At 43.8% G+C, this 22031-nt stretch overlaps 1 protein-coding gene across 1 annotated transcript in view; it reads left to right on the forward strand.

Moving 5' to 3' along the window:
* Positions 1-13746: 13746 nt before the first annotated feature.
* Positions 13747-22031, forward strand: part of BNC2 (basonuclin 2) — a 363914-nt gene continuing 355629 nt past the window's right edge. Inside the window, exon 1 of the mRNA XM_033173620.1 lies at positions 13747-13763. The gene's annotated coding sequence lies outside the window, so the exon portion shown is untranslated. The remainder of the gene's footprint in view (positions 13764-22031) is intronic.

Genomic DNA, 22031 nt, shown 5'->3' on the forward strand with positions numbered 1-22031 from the left:
GGAAACAAAACACATTTTTAAAAGTGAAAACCAGGAACCTGAATTTTCTATCCTTCTGTTTCTTAAAATAGCCAAGGGGACTTGGATTGCCCACTTCTGACCTAGTCTCCTTAAACTCATTGGTATCTCCCACGTTATTTTACCTCTGTGGCCTTTCTTACTGTTAACGGTTTCTGTGCTGAAAAGACCTCTCAGGGATTCAGCGCATCTCTATGTGTTCCGCACACAGAGATGCACATTGCAGCTTCCCATGTATCACTGTCATTGTGGCGCATGGTATCTAGTGTTTATGGGGGAGCAGCAGCAGTGTTCGCAGATGTCACACTTCTGCTTTTCTCCAGGGGTGAATAACAGCCATTCAGTTATATGGGAAAGAAATAAATGGACACATATTGGGTTGGAACTAGCCTGCCTATAGTGACCACCCCAGCCAGTGTTAGAAATTCCCCAGGCACCCGGTGTGTTTCGTGACTGTTGTGGGTCCAATTGCAACCATGTGGAGCTCTCTGGTTGGTGACTGACATCTCCATCTGGCTGCTCCTCTCCAGCTTTCTTAAGCAGGTCAGCAGAAGAGCTTATTTATTGCATTTATCTTTGACCTTTTCCTCCAAGGAGTCCACAGTTCACCCCCCCTCCCCAGTTCATCCCTACAACAATCCTGCGAGGTAGGTGAAGAGGCAGTGGCTGGCTCAAGGTCACCCACAGAGCTTCCTGCCAGAGTTGGGATTTGAACCCAAATCTCCCGGGTCCTAGTCCAACACTCTAACCACTGTACCACACTGGCTTCCTATAGCACTTCTGCTATGGGACACCTCTATAAATTTGGGAAAGCCAAATGTCACTTAGAGAAGGATCTGAAATATTTTCCTTGATGCTTGAATTTGTTTTATTAGATTTTTTTTAAAAAAATATTTATTAGATTTTATAAAAACAACAATCAATACAAACAAACAAATACACAACAATACAACCATGAAAAACAAAAACAAACCTACAAAAAAAAACAAAAAAACTTATACTATCACTAAACTTCTATCCTTTACATTGTATCCTGACTTTGTTTTATTTGATGTTTTGATGTGTTGTAAACCACTTTGTTTAAACCACTTTGTTAAAGCTATGGTTTTCCTAGTAGTAATGTACGGAAGTGAGAGCTGGACCATAAAGAAGGCTGATCGCCGAAGAATCGATGCTTTTGAATTATGGTGCCGGAGGAGACTCTTGAGAGTCCCATGGACTGCAAGAAGATCAAACCTATCCATCCTTAAAGAAATCAGCCCTGAGTGCTCACTGGAAGGGCAGATCCTGAAGTTGAGGCTCCAGTACTTTGGCCACCTCATGAGAAGAGAAGACTCCCTGGAAAAAACCCTGATGTTGGGAAAGATGGAGGGCTCAAGGAGAAGAGGACAACAGAGGATGAGATAGTTGGACAGTGTTCTCGAAGCGACTAGCATGAGTTTGGCCAAACTGCAAGAGGCAGTGGAGGATAGGGGTGCCTGGCGTGCTCTAGTCCATGGGGTCACGAAGAGTCGGACACGACTGAACGACTGAACAACAACAACAAACCACTTTGAGATTCCCCCCCCCTTTAAAATGCAGAAGTGGTAATCATCACCACCAACACACTGGTGGTGGGAATGGCACCTAGACATTCTGTTGTAGCGACAGCAACCTAGGTTTAAGGTGTCATTTGGTGATTAGCTTATATATCTGAATTTCTATCACTGACCGCAACCATTGAAAACCAGACTTTCTCTTCACTTCATAGGCTCAACCTGGGCCCTCTTTCTACAGCATGGCAGAAATGTGATAATGAATAATAATACGCCCAATAAAAAGATGAAATAAATTCTTGCTTCTGCATAGCTAGTGAAGAAGAAAATAGTGTTACGTGGGTAAGATGGGCGAGGAGCAAACAAATAATACCTTCAGTAGGATCCCTCGAGAAACTAAAATTCTGAAGCACTTTTGTGGTTGCACGTGCTAAAAGGTCTCGAAACAGCTTGATATCAACATCATAATAACCCTTGACTTGCTTGTACTTTCTGAGCCTAGCTCTCAAATACCTGGTTGACTTTCATTCTTCTTTATGATGATCCCTTGGGCCCTCGTTGCTTGGAAAGGAGTAATCATAAAAGAGTGGTTTCTACAAATTCCTCCCATCTTCAAGTTGGTATTACATAAGCCATCTTTAAAATTGATTTCTTCCTAGCAGCTATCTTAACTTATGCAGAAGAAATGAGGAGTGAGTTCTTGCAATTTTTCTTCTGCACATGCAGGCAGTCCTGACCATTGTCATCTACGCGTGTTCCTGCTCATTTATTTATTCCACCAATGGTGAACAATATATGAAGTGAATCAGTATACCCTCTAGTAAAAATACAGGGTGAAAGGTTGTTTTCTGCTGCTCCAGAGAAGCGGACACGGGGCAATGGATTCAAACTACAAGAAAGAAGATTCCACCTAAACATTAGGAAGAACTTCCTGACAGTGAGAGCTGTTCGGCAGTGGAATTTGCTGCCAAGGAGTGTGGTGGAGTCTCCTTCTTTGGAGGTCTTTAAGCGGAGGCTTGACAGCCATCTGTCAGGAATGCTTTGATGGTGTTTCCTGCTTGGCAGGGGGTTGGACTGGATGGCCCTTGTGGTCTCTTCCAACTCTATGATTCTATGATTCTATGATTGGACTAGATACAGGGCTTGGGCCAGATGACCCTCAGGGTCCCTTCCAACTCTACAATTCTGTGGTTGAAACCAACCAACCCACCAACCCACCCACCCACATCAATAGGAAAAATATATATAGCAGCCAGTTTGTTCAATAAACAATCCATTTGTAATCTGGGAATGCCAAACAATTGAAATGCTTACCAGAAAAACAAAATTGTCCTTACTGGTCTTCTAAAATGGGTGGTTGAATCTCTCTGATTCCTCCACTGAGAATGACCAGTTTACCTGACTGTTGGACAATGGCAAAGATCAAACCTGAGTGCTCACTGGAAGGACAGATCCTGAAGCTGAGGCTCCAATACTTTGGCCACCTCATGAGAAGAGAAGACTCCCTGGAAAAGACCCTGATGTTGGGAAAGATGGAGGGCACAAGGAGAAGGGGACGACAGAGGACGAGATGGTTGGACAGTGTTCTCAAAACTACCAACATGAGTCTGACCAAACTGCAGGAGGCAGTGGAAGACAGGAGTGCCTGGCGTGCTCTGGTCCATGGGGTCACGAAGAGTCAGATATGACTAAATGACTAAACAACAACAACAACAACAACAACAACAACAACAACAACAACAATGTAATGAGGGAGCCAACTGTCTGAGCAGTGATATGTTTGACAATTCCAATAATTACAGTACCACTTAGTTCCTCTTTTTATGAATTACTGCCAGCCATACATGAAACACCCAGGGTAATCTTTTTGTGAATGCGCACCTAGTGGTAGTCAAGTTTGCAGGGTTAAAATATACCACTATTGTATTATTAACTTCAATCACAAAGTGACTTCGTCTTGACTCTTTCTCCCTCTTATTCTCCTTTCCTTTTATTTTCTGTAATACAGTTCTTGCTTGATGAAGAGTTCTGGAGAACTTGGAAAGTTGCCACAATTTTCGTGTCATTTTGCTTGTTCACAGCAAAGTTATTGCCCAACTCTGGATTTTGGATTTCTCTCTCTTTAAAATGTAGTCTCATACAGCCTAGCATGGGTAGTGTTGCCATTGACTACCTTGTAGCATTTGTCTTCAAAGAGCCCTTTGGGAAAATGTGATCTTTAAAGTATTCAAAACCTAATCATAAGTTACTGAATTAATATACTTTATTTATTTATGTATTACTAAACTACCAACCTGTTAAATATAATGGTGGTGTACATTTGTGTGTGTGTGTGTGTGTGTGTGTGTAACAGCATCTGGCCATCATTTGTTAGGAATGTGTCAGAAAGAAAGCAATTCCACTTTTACCATGATGGGTTGGTTCACTGTGACTCCCAGCTTTTACATGGAATGAAGGATTGACTCTTCACAACCAAGAATAAATGAGCAAGGCAAAGTTACTGAACGTGCTGCATTGTATTGGTGCCACATTTGATGTGTGTTCTGATTTCAAGATCTTTATTATTAAAAATGTGTCCAGGGGGACAATGTGTGGGCAAGTGCATAGTTAGGAGACATGTGGCCTGTTTCACATTTGCACAGCGTTCCCTTAAAAGAGAGCTCTACAACCATACAGCTGCTGTTCAGGTCAGATCTGTTCCCTTAATATTCGTTTTCCCACAAATGCCTGCCAGACCTAGAACACCATAGTGAAAATTCAGTTAGGAATAAATAGGTTTGGGAAATATGACTGTTGTTGCCCGCTCTGGAGTGTAAAAAAGATTCCAGAAGCATGATAGATGGTAAAATGAAGCCCTTCCCCAGTGCGAAATGAAGTCCGTGCCTAATTTGGAGATAACAAAACATCTGGTTTTTCAAGTGATCAACTTGCTCTGCAGTTCTGAAAAAGACCACAATATGTCTTGCTCATATTTAGCATTTGGAGAGTTGAAACTCCAGCTGCATTCATATTGCTAAATGATGAGAGAAAAAACAAAACAAAACAAAACAGGAGAGCAATTGTAACAGGTACCTAGAAACTGAAAAGCGAACAAAAGAATATGGAAAACCCACTCATTTGAAACATAACAGGGAGTTATTTGACATGTAAATGATTTCTGAAGGATGCAACAAATCTCATGTTTTTTTTTTAGCAACTTGGAGAGAGATCAGGAAGGTGATTCTTAAGTTGCCTTTATAGCTGTTTTAGGCAAAGGGAAGTATTTGTTTTGATTACTGGTATTTAAAAGCAGAAAGGGGGGATAGTAGTTTTTCTCTGAAAAAGTTCCCTTTTCCTCAATGCCTATCTGTGGCTCTCGTCTGGCCAAACATTCATGTCAGTTGTTCTCTGCTCCAGAAACCCCCAACTTGTTCTGATTATAGCCTGCTCAGGGGAATGGTTTCACCAGCCAGCCAGCCAGGCTAATGATCAGCTGCTGGTCTTCCTTGACTTTCTTCAGAAGTTAACTTATAATTTACCATAGTTTCAGTGAATGGCCCAATTAACACGATGTATGATTTTGGAAAACAGAATATGGAAGGAGAGAAGTTAAACACAGGAAATTACTTAAAACAAAATAAAAAAATCCTTCCAGTAGCACCTTAGAGACCAACTAAGTTTGTTCTTGGTATGAGCTTTTGTGTGCATGCACACTTCTTCAGATACACGGATACACCTGTAACAGGAAAGTACTGACTGCAGCGTATATCAAATAGGAACGCAAGTCACCACGGGCCAACATGCCAAGCTGCTTCTCACTTCTGCCCTTAATGCTGTGGGCAGGTTCATCCTTTGCCTCTTCAGCTTAAACCAAGCAATCCAGCTACCCCCAGCAAGTCTTCAGTCATCAAGCCAATCCACTTGCCTCTCAAGTCTTCCTTCTTCTTCTCCCCTGATCCTCCAGCTCTGGAGCGCCTCTTCTGACCAGCACCTCCTGGCCATATATGCACTTCTGGCTCCTCTAGTCCTGCTGTAACCCACCACACAGTCAGATTAATTGCACGCAAGTCTGAGAGCTTAAAAGCTCCTTTTGCAATGGGCTTTCCCAGCTCAGAAGGAGCTTTTAAGCTCTCAGACTTGCTCACTGGGCTCTGGGATGCTCTCATGAGATCTCGTGGGAACTCGGACTGCTCTGCGTTATCTTGCCAGAGCATCTCAGAGTCCAATAAAGGCAAGGAAGGTTGTGTGATGGCGGTTTGGGTGTTTGCATGTTTGTCTATGCAGGCTAACTCTGGAATGTTAGCCCCCCCCCCCCATGCAAGATCTGATCCTACTGTGATTGTGAAAATGCAGTACCATCCCTATGAAGCCAGTGTATGTTTGGGCTAATGGTCCCTATAAAAAGGAAGCAGGAATATATTTCCCAGAGGGTAATATTAATACAGGTTGTGGTTTATCATACGATTTGGAAAATACGTATATTGTATTGATTTTTGAAAATCTGTTGTGATACATATTTTGTTCTATGGGGGAAATGGAAATATGGCTAAAGTCTGTAAGAATATATTGGGTGACTTACAATTATATGTGTATTATGGCAATAAGAATATACACACCTGTATATTAATGTATTATGACAGTATTTTAAATTTCCCATTCTCACTCAACTTTCCCCCCTTTGTCTCTCTATCTTCTTATAAATGAAATTCTCTTAATAAAATCTCTTTTTAAAAAGTCTGTAAGAATGAGGTAAATTAACTCAGCTTTTAGCTTGATGGCTTTTGACAACAGGTGTTCAGAGAAGAGGCGATTCCTCTTACCTATCTGGAGGGGGCTTTAACTTCAGCTGTTCAACATTAAAGATTTTACATTACTTTATGCACTTGAATAATACAAAGTCGTCCAAGCTATTGGAATGTTCTTCAAAATGGTTGACCTGTCATGTGACACAGACCTCGCTGCTTCTTCTCAAATCAGTTTAAATGTGTGTTTGTTTCATCTTCAGCCACTTCTAGTGGTATGTAATTTGCTTATGGAATGTGGTGTGGTTTGTTGATTTTCTCACCGTTAAATAAAGTTGAACCAGATGAAGCTGTGGTTTTCAGCAATCATTTAAAAAATAAACAAACCCATGGGGGGGGAATGGAAACTCCCCTCCCCCAAAATATGTTAACTTCCATTCTACCAGGCACAAACTAGCCTTGGCTCCAAAAATTTTACTCGCAAAGTTAGATGGCTTCTGGACTGAAGGCCTAGAAGCAGTGGCAACTGATATGATAAGATGGAAAGCAATAAATAGCTGCCAACACTGAGTGGAAGGGGGAAGGGAACCCTGCATCCTTCTAGGTAGCATTCTGTTGGAGACCCTGAGGCAGGGGGAGCTTGCATGTGGCATGATGGTGATGATATTGGCTCTGGTGGGGTATTGCTGACTGGGTGGTGCTGTGGTCTAAACCACTGAGCCTAGGGCGGTTCGAAACCCTGCGATGGGGTGAGCTCGTGTTGCTCGGTCCCTGCTCCTGCTAACCTAGCAGTTTGAAAGCACATCAAAGTGCAAGTAGATAAATAGGTACCACTCCAGCGGGAAGGTAAATGGCGTTTCCGTGCGCTGCTCTGGTTTCGCCAGAAGCAGCTTAGTCATGCTGGCCACATAACCCAGAAAAATTGTCTGCAGACAAACGTCGGTTCCCTCAGCCAGTAAAGCGAGATGAGTGCCATAACCCCAGAGTCGTTCGCGACTGGACTTAACTGTCAGGGGTCCTTTACCTTTTTAACCCCAACTTACTAGGCGCTGCTTCCTAGAAAGAACCTTCCAGTGAAATCTAAAGCATTTCTCTATACCTACATAAAGTATTTATCTTGATAACCCTTCCATGGGCAGAGAACGTGGAACTGGATCCCCACTTCAAATTGGATAGCTCAGTCAGTAGAGCATGACTCTTAATCTCAGGCTCATGGGCTGAAGCCCCACATTGGGCAAAAGATTCCTGCATTGCAGGATGTTAGACTAGATGACCCTTGTGGTTCCTTACAGTTCTATGATTCTCCCAGTAATCATAAGATAAGTCGTTCACAGTTATGTCCAGGCACCTTCAGTCACACAACAGAGTATTTTTGCTGCATTGTTTTGAAACTGCAACTGTGTATATCCAAAGCTCTTCATTCCTAGTGCCTCTATTTCTGTCTTAACCTGTGTGAATTGCTAACCACAGCAACAAAGTCAAATAGTCAATTTGTCTTTATTGGCACATGCAACTGGTTCTACCTGGAGGAAAATGAAGCAGATAATTTATGAGGAAGCATTCCAGGATTAAGCACTTGACTAAACTTTCTGCTGAACCTGAGACTACAGCATATGTAAGACCCGCACAATTTAAGATCCACCAAGCCAAATGCAGCTCAATAGTCATGGGTGATAGCTTACCAGGAGCTTCATAAGCCTCTTGAGTCTGCATGCATGCCCAGAACGGCAACCCCCCCCTCAAAAAAAACCTTGTCAGGCTATAATACTTCACGAATGGGCTGCATTCAGCTTGGTGGGTAAAATTTGGGGCCAGCCCACTCCATTTCCTGCCCCAAACTGCAAATCCAGGTTCTACAGAGATATTTTCCAGGATTAGCTGATTCAAGATCTGCCCCAGAACCCAGTGCACTAGCAGAAGGCATCACAAAGACTCCCGCTAGTACATGCCTCTCCTCTCCTCCTTCCTCCCCCTAATCTGTTCTGGAGGTTGGGGAGAACCCCAAGAAGAGCTGGAGGGAAGGAGAGGGAAGATCGCTCTGTCTGGCGAGCAAGCAGAAATGCTTGCGCTGACAAGGGCCGTTGTGCTAGTACAACATTGAATCCCACCCATATGGTTTTATTTACATACTGTACTTGTATACAGGCTAAACATAAGATGCATTAACACTCCAACAGATCTTAGCTTTCTGCAGGGATAGCGGTCAAAGGCATAGCTTAAGGCTCAGTGCAGGGAGCAAGCCAGCTTCTGAATCTTCCTAGCCCCAGCTCCAGTCATTTTGTTCTCTCATACTCACTGATGACCTCACCTCCAGGCGGGGCATTGGTCTGCCTTCTTCTGAAAGCAGCTGGCAGTTTCTGTGCCAGCCAATCACCTGTACTCTTTAGGCAGAGAACCCTGCCTGAAAACCACGAGAGCCGCTACCAGTCTCTGTAGAGCAGGGTTTCCCAAACTCGAGTCTCCAGCTGCTTTGGACTACAATTCCCATCATCCCCGACCACTGGTTCTGCTAGCTAGGGATGATGGGATCTGTAGTCCAACAACAGCTGGAGACCCAAGTTTGGGAGGCCCTGCTATAGATGATACTGAACTCATGGACCCATGGTCTGACATGGTATAAATCATCTCCCTTTGTTTAGCCATGAAAAGAGGTAACTAAATGGCTCTAGTTTGACTAAGTTCATATACAGATATAAAATTACTCAAGAAGATATCTGGAACACCACCAACCTTCCTTAGAACATCTAGGGCACTGGAAGTCTTCCAGATTTCAGGAATATATATATATCTTTAAATAGTCTATCAATGAATCAAAAGAAGATCCATATTTTTTTCCAGCTGGCACCCTTCAAGAACAAGCATGACTTCCACAAAAATTTAACAGAATAACATTTGAAAGTAGTAGATCACCTATCCTCTTAGAGAATCTCTCTCTCTCTCTCTCTCTCTCTCTCTCTCTCTAACATGTTTAATTGATACAACTTTTAAAATTGGTTTTTCACCTCCTTTCTTGGTGGCCAAATAAAATAATGTTTCTTTCAAGCATGCAGAGAGTTGTACCGTGTGTGTGTGTGTGTGTGTGTGTGTGCGTGCGTGCCTGCCTGCCTGTAGGGCTTAGGTTTGTGAATGCAGGATGCTTTAGAAGCACACTGACCCAAGAAAACTTCAGGAAGCAAATACCCTGAACCTTTCTCTGTCTCCCCACTACCTCCCCTTCCCCTGAAGTTCATATTTCAGTTTGCTCCCAAAAGCTCGCAAGTCTTTGCCAGATGGAAATTCACAGAGGCTGCAGCAGTCCCATAGAGGCCTCTCTGAGGAGGGACAGGCATGAAACAATCAAGCCCAGTCCTCCCTGCTCTCAGCCTACCAGGCTGCACAGGTCCACAGGGTGACTCTCGCCTGGCCCTTGACTCCATTTCTCTGCCTCCTTTTCCTCTCCCTCCCTCGATCCCAACTCTCTAGAGTCAACCGTGAGGCCATCCAGTCATACGTTGTCCATCAGATGTGTTTACTTTTTCCGTGACAGCCGACACATCTGGAGCACATATTCAGGTTATTCCAGTGCCACTAGACACATTCCACAAGATCATTCCAGCGGTTGTTATGGCGATCTTCTTCCCTCCAGTGATTTTCAAGTTGCATGACAGAAATAGCTAGAGCTAACCGGGGGACAAAAGTCAACGGGATCGGGAGGGGCTTCTTTCGCAGAATGAACTAATTAGTGACCTCGCTTTCTTCACAGGGCAATGAGCATATGGTTTAATAAAGTCAGTCTATGACACTTGGAGGGTTTCCCCCCTCCCCTTTTGTGTGTAAGTGTCTGTCTGTAGTGAGAGCTGTCAGTGGCTGAAAACTTTCCTGTTTTTACTGGTGGGACCCTAGTCTGCTGTCTTTCAACAGAGTTTACTTCACATGTAGAAAATGTTTGCTCCTGAGAGTTGTGTTTCAGAACTTTTCCTTGGCTAAAGACTACTTCAATGCAGCGGGTCACTCAGTTTAAAGAAACAGTGCTCATTTCACACAAGTCCTGTCACTGGGAACTTCAGAGCCTCCCACCCCAGCTTCTGATGAATATATTGCAGAGGGGTATTCTTGTGAGTCTTTGTTGCAGAAAAAAAAGCAAAACCTGAAAAGTCTTATGGCACATTTTAAAGACTTAACACATTTATCATGGCATAAACTTTTGTGAATTAAACATTATGGCTTAATCAATTTGTTAGTCTAGAAGGTGCCACAAGACTCGGACATACTTCAAACAAAAATGTTGCATCCATACAGCTTTTGAATTTATTGCATGATGTTGGAATGGTTGAAGAAAAATAAATGGATAAGGGGGGGAAATAAACCAAAGTAAGCTACAGCTTTGAATCAAGATCTACCCCCTTCTTGAATCTTAGTTTGTGCAATGCATAAACACAAAAAATGTGTTATAAGCTTTTTTGGGTGGTGATGGATTTATGCAAATATTTGCATTTGTAGTGTCTTGGAATCATACATGATCTTATGCCTGTTACAGTTATTCCCTTTGTTTACATAAACAGTTTTATTGTGGATTAAGAGAAAGCGCTAGCTGCTAGGTTGTTGTTGTTTTTAAAGTAAAGACTTGATTAATATTGAAACCCCAGTTTTCTTTGATCTAGTTCTGCTAAAAAGATACAAGGAGAAAGTTTGCTTCTTAGTAGCCTTATCTATTTTTGCACGTGAAGAATTTGTGTATTTTGGGAAAAATCAAATCTCCTCCATGACTGATAAGCCCCATGCCCAATGTCAGTGCTTTATTTACCAAACAAAAAATAACTGAGTGAGCTTATAGAAAACAACGCAGAAATATTATGTGTACTTCACTTTTGGTAAGGGAATGTGTTCATGGTTCATGTCATGGCAAGCCCATTGCACTGGGGTCCGGGAGTGGCTAGTTCATCTCTGATTGTTGGAATTGTGATCAGCCTCTCTGAATAGAGCTTCTGAACCTAGAATTGCTTTTTTTATAAGCAAGTAGCAGTGGTCCTGGAGTGCTCTGGTCCATGGGGTCACAAAGAGTCGGACACGACTAAACGACTAAACAACAGCAGTGGTCCCTGGAGCTGCTTCCCACCAATTCCATTTGTTGTGCCAACTGCCTTTTCCTGAACAGTGGGGATCCTGCTATGCTGATCCACACTTTTGTAAGTTCTTCAGTTGACTCGTAAATGAAAACCTGGTGCAAAGTGCAGCTGTCTGCTTCCTTATTAATATTAGGAAGTGTGAACATGTTTGGCTAATGTTCTATCATCTGGCAGGCTCTGCTTTTTCTTCTGTCAGTAACGGAGATGAGATCCTTGGCTGATAGGATCCAAATCTTTACAGGTGGGTGGTGGTGGTTGGGCCATTGAATATGGTGTGTGTGTGTGTGTGTGTGTGAAGAAGAAGAAGAAGAGTTTGGATTTGATATCCCGCTTTATCACTACCTAAGGGAGTCTCAAAGCGGCTAACATTCTCCTTTCCCTTCCTCCCCCACAACAAACACTCTGTGAGGTGAGTGGGGCTGAGAGACTTCAAAGAAGTGTGACTAGCCCAAGGTCACCCAGCAGCTGCATGTGGAGGAGCGGAGACGCGAACCCGGTTCCCCAGATTACGAGTCTACCGCTCTTAACCACTACACCACATTTACGAGTCAACTGTGTGTGTGTATGCACACAGATGTGTACTTCCTTTGCTGCTGCCTATCCTCCTCCTCTGTCAGCCATCAGGGCTGAAGAGCAGCCTGTTAAATACTCTAAACAAACAAACAAACAAACAAAAGCAGCCAAAGAGCTGCAACTTCATACTCATAGGAAATAAAAACTTCCCTTTCCTGAGTGTTTTGAGAAAGGAAAACGATTGCTCATGGCTGAGGACATCGGATGATGAGATTGCCTCCATCCTAATTTGAACTAGCCTCCCAAATTGGTGGAAAGTTTCACTTCTTGAACCCCCTCATCTTGAGAACATTTGGTCCAGCACCACTGAGAACAACACCTTAAAAATTGTAGGCGGAAACCGAGAAGCAGCAGCAGCAGCAGCAGCAGCAGCAGCAAGAGCAAGTAAGGCTGATGGAAAACGGTACTTTTCGTCACAAATTTGTGAAACTGGCACAGTAATTTGAGGAGAAAAGGTTTTGTGAAATTGCCCCTTTCGTTGCTGTGAGGCATTTAGCTGGTTCTTCAGCACCTTTACTTGGAGTAAACTCCGTAGAACTAAATGGGGATTAAAGGTAAAGGTATCCAGACCATTAGGTCCCGTCGCGGACAACTCTGGGGTTGCGGCGCTCATCTCGCATTACTGGCCGAGGGAGCCGGCGTACAGCTTCCAGGTCATGTGGCCAGCATGACTAAGCCGCTTCTGGCGAACCAGAACAGTGCACGGAGACGCCGTTTACCTTCCTGCCGGAGCGGTACCTATTTATGTACTTGCACTTTGACGTGCTTTCGAACTGCTAGGTGGGCAGGAGCAGGGACTGAGCAATGGGAGCTCACCCCGTCGCAGGGATTCGAACCACCAACCTTCTGATCAGCAAGCCCTAGGCTCTGTGGTTTAACCCACAGGGGATTACTTCTGCATAAATTGGCATCTGTCAGTCTTGGGGGACTTTGGAAGAATGCGCCTTTGGAGGTAAAGTCAAACTGCAGGAGTGTTGCAGTGCCTGCTGTAGAGACCAATACATACAGGAGATACATGTTTTGTTGCAGCTTGGGCAGATAAAGGCACTGTTAGTCTCTTATTCCCTCCAGCCTCCTGGCACCCAAATGTCTTTGAAACATTTGAGTCTACTTGGAAAAAAATCTAGGGTTGTTTGTTTGTTTTTTATAACATTCTTTTTGTAATTAAACACTTCCCCTCAGTTTTAAAAACAGGATTAAATGAATTAGCAAACTGTGATTTGATTTTTTTTATCAAGCCTGCTGTATTCAACTATATTGTGCCTCTCAAATAAAAATAATGCTAGAAGAAAGATAGTCTCTCTCTTTCTCCCCCTCCCCCCTCTCTCTGTGTGTATGTGAGTTTTCTCTGTAGCTTTTCAACTGTTCTCTGGCATTTAACATCTGAGAATACTTCTCAATCCTTAATGAGAATCTCAACATATTTACCAAGAAGTGTGTTCTCTAGAATCCAGTCAAGATTTACTGTGGAGGAAACCTGCCTGTGATTATTGGGTTGCTCTTAATAAGCTGTCAATGGAAATCCTCCCCTCCCACACCTGTCTTTAGACAAATGGAATGAAAATGATTGCATTGGTTTAATCTGCTAAAAGAAATGTTCACGTCAACGGTTGGATTCAGATGGCCTTGGATGTGCCATCTTGGATGTGCGCAGTATGTGCAATATCATAGCCTTAGATCAACTGAAGCATTTCTGATCTCATTCCGGACTTGATACTATTGCAGACCATTGCCACACCACTCTAGAACTGTGGTCATTACTCTTGATTTCAGTTCCTTTTCTAGAAAACCCACATCCAGCTTACTCAAAGGTAAGTGTGCACAGCGTTATAGCTTTAGGCGCATTTCATGTTCACTAGATTGCATGAAAGAATTCACTCCCAAGCAACTGTGCATACCAGGGGTCACCAACATGGCATATGAGGGCCAGCATGTGCCCACAGTGACCTCTTGAAAGAAGCATTTTATTGTAGCCAATAGAATACCTTTCAGTGTGTTTAGTTGTCATTTGTGTGTGGTGCCCACAACAGGTTCTCATGTTTGCAAATGCTTCCACAGGCCTAAATTAATAAGTGACCCAAGGTGGAGTTTAGCAGTGTTCGAAACTAACCAGGTGCCAGGCGCATTTTGCACCTGTCAGCAACTAGTGCCTGGCACCTCCACCATCTGGAGGTGCATGCCTGGGGGTCATTGGCTCTTGAGTGTTTTCGCAAACTAATACTACATCCTGTAGAATTCTTTCCGTTATACTTTATCTGCACAATCAGAATGAATTTCAGGAACCAAAATGCTTTTTCTGTGCAGCCTGAGCAGGAGCATTGAGCAATGTTATACTTAATTGTTGCAGCTTGTCTTCAGTTACCCTATCCCACTGCTGCCCTGCTCACAGTTTTGAAGTATATTCTTACGTTATGAATGCTCTGTGTTACCTTTAAGAAAAAGAGGCAGGAACAGGCCAATATATATTTTGTGGACTGTCCCTTGATTAAGTGACTTTTCTTCTTTACATTCTCAAAGCTCTTAACCTAGCTCAAGGTTGTCCTCTGAACTAGCCAGATGTTTAACTGATAATCACAGTCAGCCCATCATTTGAAAAATAAGACATTGGAGACATCTTTCCCAAAAATGGCAACTAGACCTTCCATTTTGGCTACTGTAACCTTTAAGGAACCATCTGGCGCCTCGCTTATATATCTGAGTTTCCGACACTGGTGTTATAGGATTGCAGCCTTATTATATCATTTCATCGATTTCCCCCCTTTCCTCAATGACTTGCCATTGTGAGTTAGCTCGAAATACCCGATTTGTCCTGATTCAAAACAGTTGTTTCTAACCTACACAATGGATAATGTTTGCTCAGAACACCTGCCAGAATTGTGTTTATACGGGTGCCTTGTGCACTATATCTAAATAAACAGAAGTCTTGGAAGTGTAGTGATAAGCCAGTGAAGTATTGGGTTCCTGGTTGCGAAATGTTATGTGTAAAGAATGACTTTCTGTGTGTGCGTGTGCGTGCGTGCGTGCGTGTTATTGTCTGACAGCAAAAGAAGCTTTCAAAAACCTTCCAGTCACTTAGAGCGAAGCTGTACAATGCAAAGTTTGGTACTACTGGCAGACCATATCCATCACTGAAATGGCAAGTCTCAGCGTTATGAAAGAAAACTTGTGGCGGCGGGGGGGGGGGCGTGTGGAGAGAATAGGCGAAGAGAGCTGTTCAGTCCAGTTTACATTTGTCACTGCTGACTAGCCTTTAAAAAATGTATTAGCTGTGTATGGCAGTAAGTAAGATCCAGCTGCAGAGGATTACTGATCTGAGTGGGTCGGGGAAGGTTGGAATGCATTCAGTTCCATCAGGGGATTTGTGTCCTTCGCCATTAGCCCTAACATGACTAAAGCACCGAAGATTAAGAACAGACCAGTGTCACCTGCTCTGAACTCTGGAAAAATACCCCAAAAAACAACTAAAAGGAAAAGGAAACACAAGAGAACTCTGTATTGGGGAGAGTAACAAAGGAAGAGGTGAATTCTCTAAGGAGGGAAAAGGCTTCAGCCACTTAAGGTGATATATAAATTGGGGGGGGGGGGGAGAGAGAGAGAGAGAGAACCAAAACCTGAATGTGGGAGGCACCCACAAATCAAGACAAAATAGGAAATTCTTTCCAGTAGCACCTTAGAGACCAACTGAGTTTGTTCTTGGTATGAGCTTTCGTGTGCATGCACACGAAAGCTCATACCAAGAACAAACTCAGTTGGTCTCTAAGGTGCTACTGGAAAGAATTTCCTATTTTGTTTCGACTATGGCAGACCAACACGGCTACCCACCTGTAACCACAAATCAAGAGTAACTCTGTGAAAGGCAATCTGAAGCGCATTTAATTATACTGAGTCAACCTAAATCAGAGTACTGGAGCCTCAACCGATTTATATTGCACAGGAAAAAACCCGTGACTGTGGGCAAATCACTTCTACTGTTGATTGAATATGATTGTGGGTAGTCATTTATATAACAAATGGCAAGTGGGCATTCCGTTTTGGCAACTGTAACCCTGGTTTAAGGAGCCATTTGGCGCCTAGCTTGTATGTCTGAGTTTCTAACACTGCTCATGGAGCCTCAAATAATGATCTGAACCTGGCCAAAATATTTCAACCTCCGCTAAATTATAGGCACAGACCCACCTACAATAAAGGTGTTGTGAAAGTGACCTACCTTACAAGCAAGTTGTAAAGGCTACAGAGATCGTGTGGAGGACTCTGAATAGTTCAAACTACAGTATATAAATTCTAAGTGTTATTAAATGTTTGTGTTAAACGTATTAGAATCAGAGAAGCAAGCACCACAAAGTCCTGCTTTTTTTTCCTGGGGTTTTGAATTCTGCTTACATGCCAGCAAGCAGTTTAGTGGCAGGAAGGCTTTTGGCGCGGTGAAGCCATGAAGTGGTAAACTGGAAGCATCTGTAAAAATTTAGAGGGAATATCAGCTTTCTCAAAGCTCTAGCCGAAAGACTAATGAGGTGCAAATGATAGCGCCACATAACCCTTCTCCACCCCAACTGTGGAATGAGATATCGCAGCACAAATACAAAGCTAAGGCATGGGCTTCAATACTGAAGCATACAGAGACAATATTTCCCCCCCTTCCTTTTGGATTGCTGTCAAATTGCAGAGGTGGGCCAGCTTGCATGGCATTGCCTTCTTTCCCTAAAGAAAAGGGTGTCAATTATTATCTTATCTGCACACAAACTTATTTTTTGTTGTTGTTAATTGTTCTAATAAATGGCTGCTTGTTTGCATCTTTGGGCTTCTACTGTTGCTTTTTTCTTTCCTTCAAGAGAAAGGAACTTCTTGGGAGAGGAAACTTGAGTGCAGCACACAGTCAGGGTGTGATCTGCTTTCTCTTAACAGCAGATGGCAGGTTTAGGCTGGCAACCTTGCCTTTCTTAACCTGGCTAGTCAATAGTTTTTTGCGTTCTGTCGTCCGTCCGAAAATGAGGCCTAAACTGTTGTGAAAATTCTGGAGAACATTTCTGTTTCCCAGAGCAGAACACAAACGAAACTCTCCCACTGAGACTTGTTTGTTTATGAATTTTAGCCCTTTCGCTCCTTGGTATTTATGGGGAAAAATTGCTCCTACCTGGCAACACCTGAAGCCTTTATTGCCAAGCTCATCCCACTTACAAAATATGTGTTCAGGGGCAGAGGTGTGGTGCCTTAAAATGGCTCATTCTTGTCATAACAGGCATGGCATTAGTCTTGCTGAGTAGCGACTAGAAGTGACAGCACATTGTCTGAGGTGCCTCAGGGGCACTCAATCATCACTCCTACACAGCACAAATGTGCATTCGAAGGCATTGTCTGCAGCACTGTTCCAAGGTACAATGCCATCAAAGGAGCCAGAGAAGATAAGGACGTTGCTTCTTTTTAAAATAAATGTTACTTTGCTTTGCTAAAGTTTTAGTAAGTGGGGCGAAAGTAAATTCAATGCAAGGACAAAGTAGGGTCCTGTACAATGGCCACCTCCCTCCCCCCATTTAAAATGGAAGGCACAAAGGGATTTTGCAATGGCTTTGGTAGCTTAGCTAAGCTCCCCTTCTGTTTCAGGGGTTAGGGGAAGCAGAGGTGGAAATACCTGCAACTGATGTTCATATCAATATATGAAACTGCATTATACCGAACCAGGCCATTGGCCCAGGGAAATCTATACTGACCATCATTGGCCGCCTAGGGTTCTGACAGAGGTATGTTCTACCCCTGCTTTGAGATGTCTGCGATTGAATCTGGGACCCACTGCATGCAAAGTTTTTGAATCTGGCTGCCATTGGCTGGGCTGCTTTGTGCTGCTTTCCATTTGCAGGGGAAGTATAAGGTCTTAGGGGGAGGGAGGGTGGCACAGTTGCACCCCAGCAAAAGGGTGAGACCAGGGAGTCTGTCAGATGAAGATGGGATTGTGGGTGAACACAATAGAAAAGGGCCAGCGGGGAATGGCCCGCAACAATGAAGAGAACACTGCATGTATGTGAAGTGACCGTGTCTTCTTGCCTTTTTACTTACCAGTCAAGGGGGTGGCACTGGTTGTCCTCTTTCTCTTCCTTAGCCTCAGTGTTGCCATTGTAGAGGGAAGAGGATCTGGACAAACTGGAATTAGTTCGTTTTGCTGAGAGCTGGACCATAAAGAAGGCTGATCGCCGAAGAATTGATGCTTTTGAATTATGGTGCTGGAGGAGACTCTTGAGAGTCGCATGGACTGCAAAAAGATCAAACTTATCCATCCTTAAAGAAATCAGCCCTGAGTGCTCACTGGAAGGACAGATCCTGAAGTTGAGGCTCCAGTACTTTGGCCACCTCATGAGAAGAGAAGACTCCTCCTCTCCTCCTTGTGGAGGGCACAAGGAGAAGGGGACGACAGAGGACGAGATGGTTGGACAGTGTTCTCAAAGCGACTAACATGAGTTTGACCGAACTGCGGGAGGCAGTGGAGGATAGGGGTGCCTGGCGTGCTCTGGTCCATGGGGTCACGAAGAGTCGGACATGACTGAACGACTGAACAACAACAGCCTGTTGTAAGTTCTGACTCCACCTGCCATTGACTTGTCTGCTTCTGCCCCACCATTTCCAATGGTCATCAGCCACCACTGGTGTTAACTGAGACTCTGAAGTTTGTTTCTGGGTCTGGGACTGGTGAGCTTTGATAGCATCACTAATGCTATGGTCCAAGTGTAGTGCTGGTTGACGGGAGACAAGTTGTGTCCTCATGCCTAATGCTTAATGCTGTCTGCTGTGATGAAACTTCTGTTGACCTACTGGTCGTCACACAGCCTCACTATAAATTATTGACCTAAGATATTGCATTGATCACTCTCTCTACTACCTGAGTCCTGCTTGGTTGCAATGAATTTCTGGAAAACTCTCATCGTTCCCCTTTCTTCTTTATGTATACTCTTTTCAAAGTGCCCACACTCTTTAACATGTACAACCCGAAGGTAAAAACATTACTGTTAAGGAGTTAAAGACTCAAAAACAGTATTGCATATTAAATTTTTACTGTGGGCTTTTAACATTTTTTACCTGAAATTGAGTGTAACATGGGTTGTTAGAGTTCATATCTTTTCAACAAAGCAAAGAACAAGTAAAAAAATAAATTACCCTACATAGAATTATTATTTTTTTCCCTGATACCCCTGTGCTACTTTATTGTATCCTTTTATGTTGAAGGTGTTTTTATTACATATGTGCTTTAAAAAAATATCTATTTTTATGCCATGTTTCTGTAATATCAATCATGCTTTAAACTAGCCTTGAGCACTTTCCTTGTAAAGTTCTTAATGGACTGCCTTTTAAAGGTTTCAGTGTAAAAGGTCTTTGGAAGACCTCTAGTATATATGTGGGTGGTTATTAATTTCCCTTTTTTTGTATCTTGGATTAGCACCATACTTTAAATGAGTTTATTTATTTAGTAGAGTTTATTTATTTAGTAGATTTATTTATTTGGCCACCTCATGAGAAGAGAAGACTCCCTGGAAAAGACCCTGATGTTGGGAAAGATGGAGGGCACAAGGAGAAGGGGTCGACAGAGGATGAGATGGTTGGACAGTGTTCTCGAGGCTACTAGCATGAGCTTGGCCAAACTGCGGGAGGCAGTGAGGGATAGGCGTGCCTGGCGTGCTCTGGTCCATGGGGTCACGAAGAGTCGGACACGACTGAACGACTGAACAACAACAAGATTTATATTCCGCTAGAGTCCTTAAAACAACATTTATAAAACACAACAGATAAACGGAAAGCCACATGGTTACAAAGCAAAACAAAGCCGGCTGCCTGGTTAAAGCAGGTCCCGACAAGTGTAGTCCCACTCTATTCTGCCTTGGTCAGGCCACACCTGGAATACTGTGGCCAATTCTGGGCACCACAATTTAAGAAGGTTGTTGACAAGCTGGAACGTGGGCAGAAACCAAGCCTTATGAGGAACGCTTGAAAGTGCTGGGTATGTTTAGCCTGGAAAAGGGGAGACTGAGAAGAGATATGAGAGCCATCTTCAAATATCTCAAGGGCTGTCCCGTGGAAGAGGGACCAAGCTTGTTTTCTACTGCTCTGTAGGATAGGACTTGAACCAATGACTTCAAGTTACAAGGAAGGAGATTCCAACTAAACACCAGGAAGAACTTTTGGGCAGCAAGAGCTGTTCGAAAATGGAACAGAATCCCATGAGAGGTGATGGACACTCCATCCTTGGAGATTTGTAAGCAGAGGTTGGATGGCAGTCTGTCATAGATCCTTTAGCAGAGATTTCTGCATTGCAGGGGGTTGGACCTCTACGATTCTGTGATCTGATGTTCCTTGCACAGGGCAGATGAAGTCCATCGTTCCAAGGAGAGCAGGGAAGGACAGTCCCACTAGAACAGCCCTTGATGTTCTCCTTGCCTGCCTGCCTTCTTAAACTGCAGAAAACAAAACCACAAAATATGATTTGTTAAGATGATAGAATCCCCCATTTCTCTTGTAAAAGAAGAGATTAACATTTTTACTAAGTTAAATTCAGTTGTACAAAAAGAAAGTGTTGCCTGATTAAGGGTTCTATCCAAAATCAGATTGTTGGACTTTCTTTGCCAACTGAGTTTGCGCAGCGACTAGGGTGATGGAATAAACCCTCCTTTGTGTGTATGCCCGCAATATCTTTGCTTATCTTTAGGATGTGAGGGCAATCTGGCTGAGACATCTGTCACCCCATTGATCGCCAGGGTTGATTTGGCTGATCTGGCTGGCTAGGCGGGTGTCCCCTTCCTCCCTCACCACTCCATGTGCGTCTCTCCCGAAGCTGCGTGCTCGGTGGAAGAGGACAACCATCCCGGATAGAAGGAGTGTACCATTTTTCGGTCAAGGGTATACGATAGCTGCGCTCCCCTGCTAGAACCTCCAAACAAGATATTTGCTTATATTTATTTTAAATAATAATCAAACAGCTGCAACTCGCCACCCCTCACCATGCTACACCAGCCAGTACCATACAAAGCATTTGGTCAACTTAAATACATTTTCAAAATGACCAATTACCCTACCACATCGCTGCATTCGATGCAGCAGGTAAACTCCCCCCTGCTAATTATTTAAATTATTACAATATTACAGGTGTGTTGAATTGTTAAGAGCTCACAGATGTGCTGCCATGCAGGTTATAATTACAAACTCACACACCTCTGAGTAGCACCATTGACCACCTCAATATTAAGAAAACCCAACACAGATTGCCAGTGATTTTTTTTATTTACTATTGTGGGCTCCCCCCTAACCCCAGTCATTTGAAGGCAAATGGATAACGTGGACTCAAGTGTCAGAAATTGTGGATATGTGCTTTGCTCATCAGCATCACTTTTCACGTACAATGTCCTCCACCTCCCTCTCACTTCCTAATGTCATGTTAAGGGGAAGGAACTTCTATGACAGGGGTGGGGAAGTTGTTGTTTTTTTTTTGTCCCAGCAGTTCCCACCCCTATGGGCCAACTTGTCACCTGCCAATCACTGGATGTCATTTATGAGTTCACTGTGAGACTCCAGAAGCAAAGACCCAAGAGAGAACCACCCCCTGCCACAACTGGTGATGCCAGGACAGATAAGCCCACACAGGTAAGGACTGTGCTGGTCCTGGAGGTAATGCAAGAGGCGAGGTCCAAGTCTGGTCCGAAGTCCAGGGAGTCAACGAGGAGTCAGTCCGATGAAGTCAAGGCAGGAGGCAGGGCAAGGAATCCAGGCAGGGTCAGGAACAGGAACACAGGCAGGATCTGGCAAGCAGCAATGTTGCTCCTGTAACCTGGGACGGGGTCTGACCGCCCTTTTATCTCTGCCGAGGTAATGGCTGGTCCTGATCCCCCGATGACTCACCGCCCTGTCTCGCCTGAAGGTGAGCACTCCGAGTACTCGGGTCCCTCCTTCTCTCAGTCCCGAGTCTCTGCAGCTCGGGAGATGACGGAGGGTTACTACCTCAGCCTCTGATGGCCCAGCTGGTGGCAATGAGGTATCCTTAGCACCTGGAGCCAGGACAGGCTCAGGCCCCTGACTCGGCCCAGATGGTGCTTCTTGCAGGGGAACGT

The sequence above is a fragment of the Lacerta agilis genome, chromosome 16, assembly GCF_009819535.1.
Source record: "Lacerta agilis isolate rLacAgi1 chromosome 16, rLacAgi1.pri, whole genome shotgun sequence".
In the NCBI taxonomy this organism is placed as follows: domain Eukaryota; kingdom Metazoa; phylum Chordata; class Lepidosauria; order Squamata; family Lacertidae; genus Lacerta; species Lacerta agilis.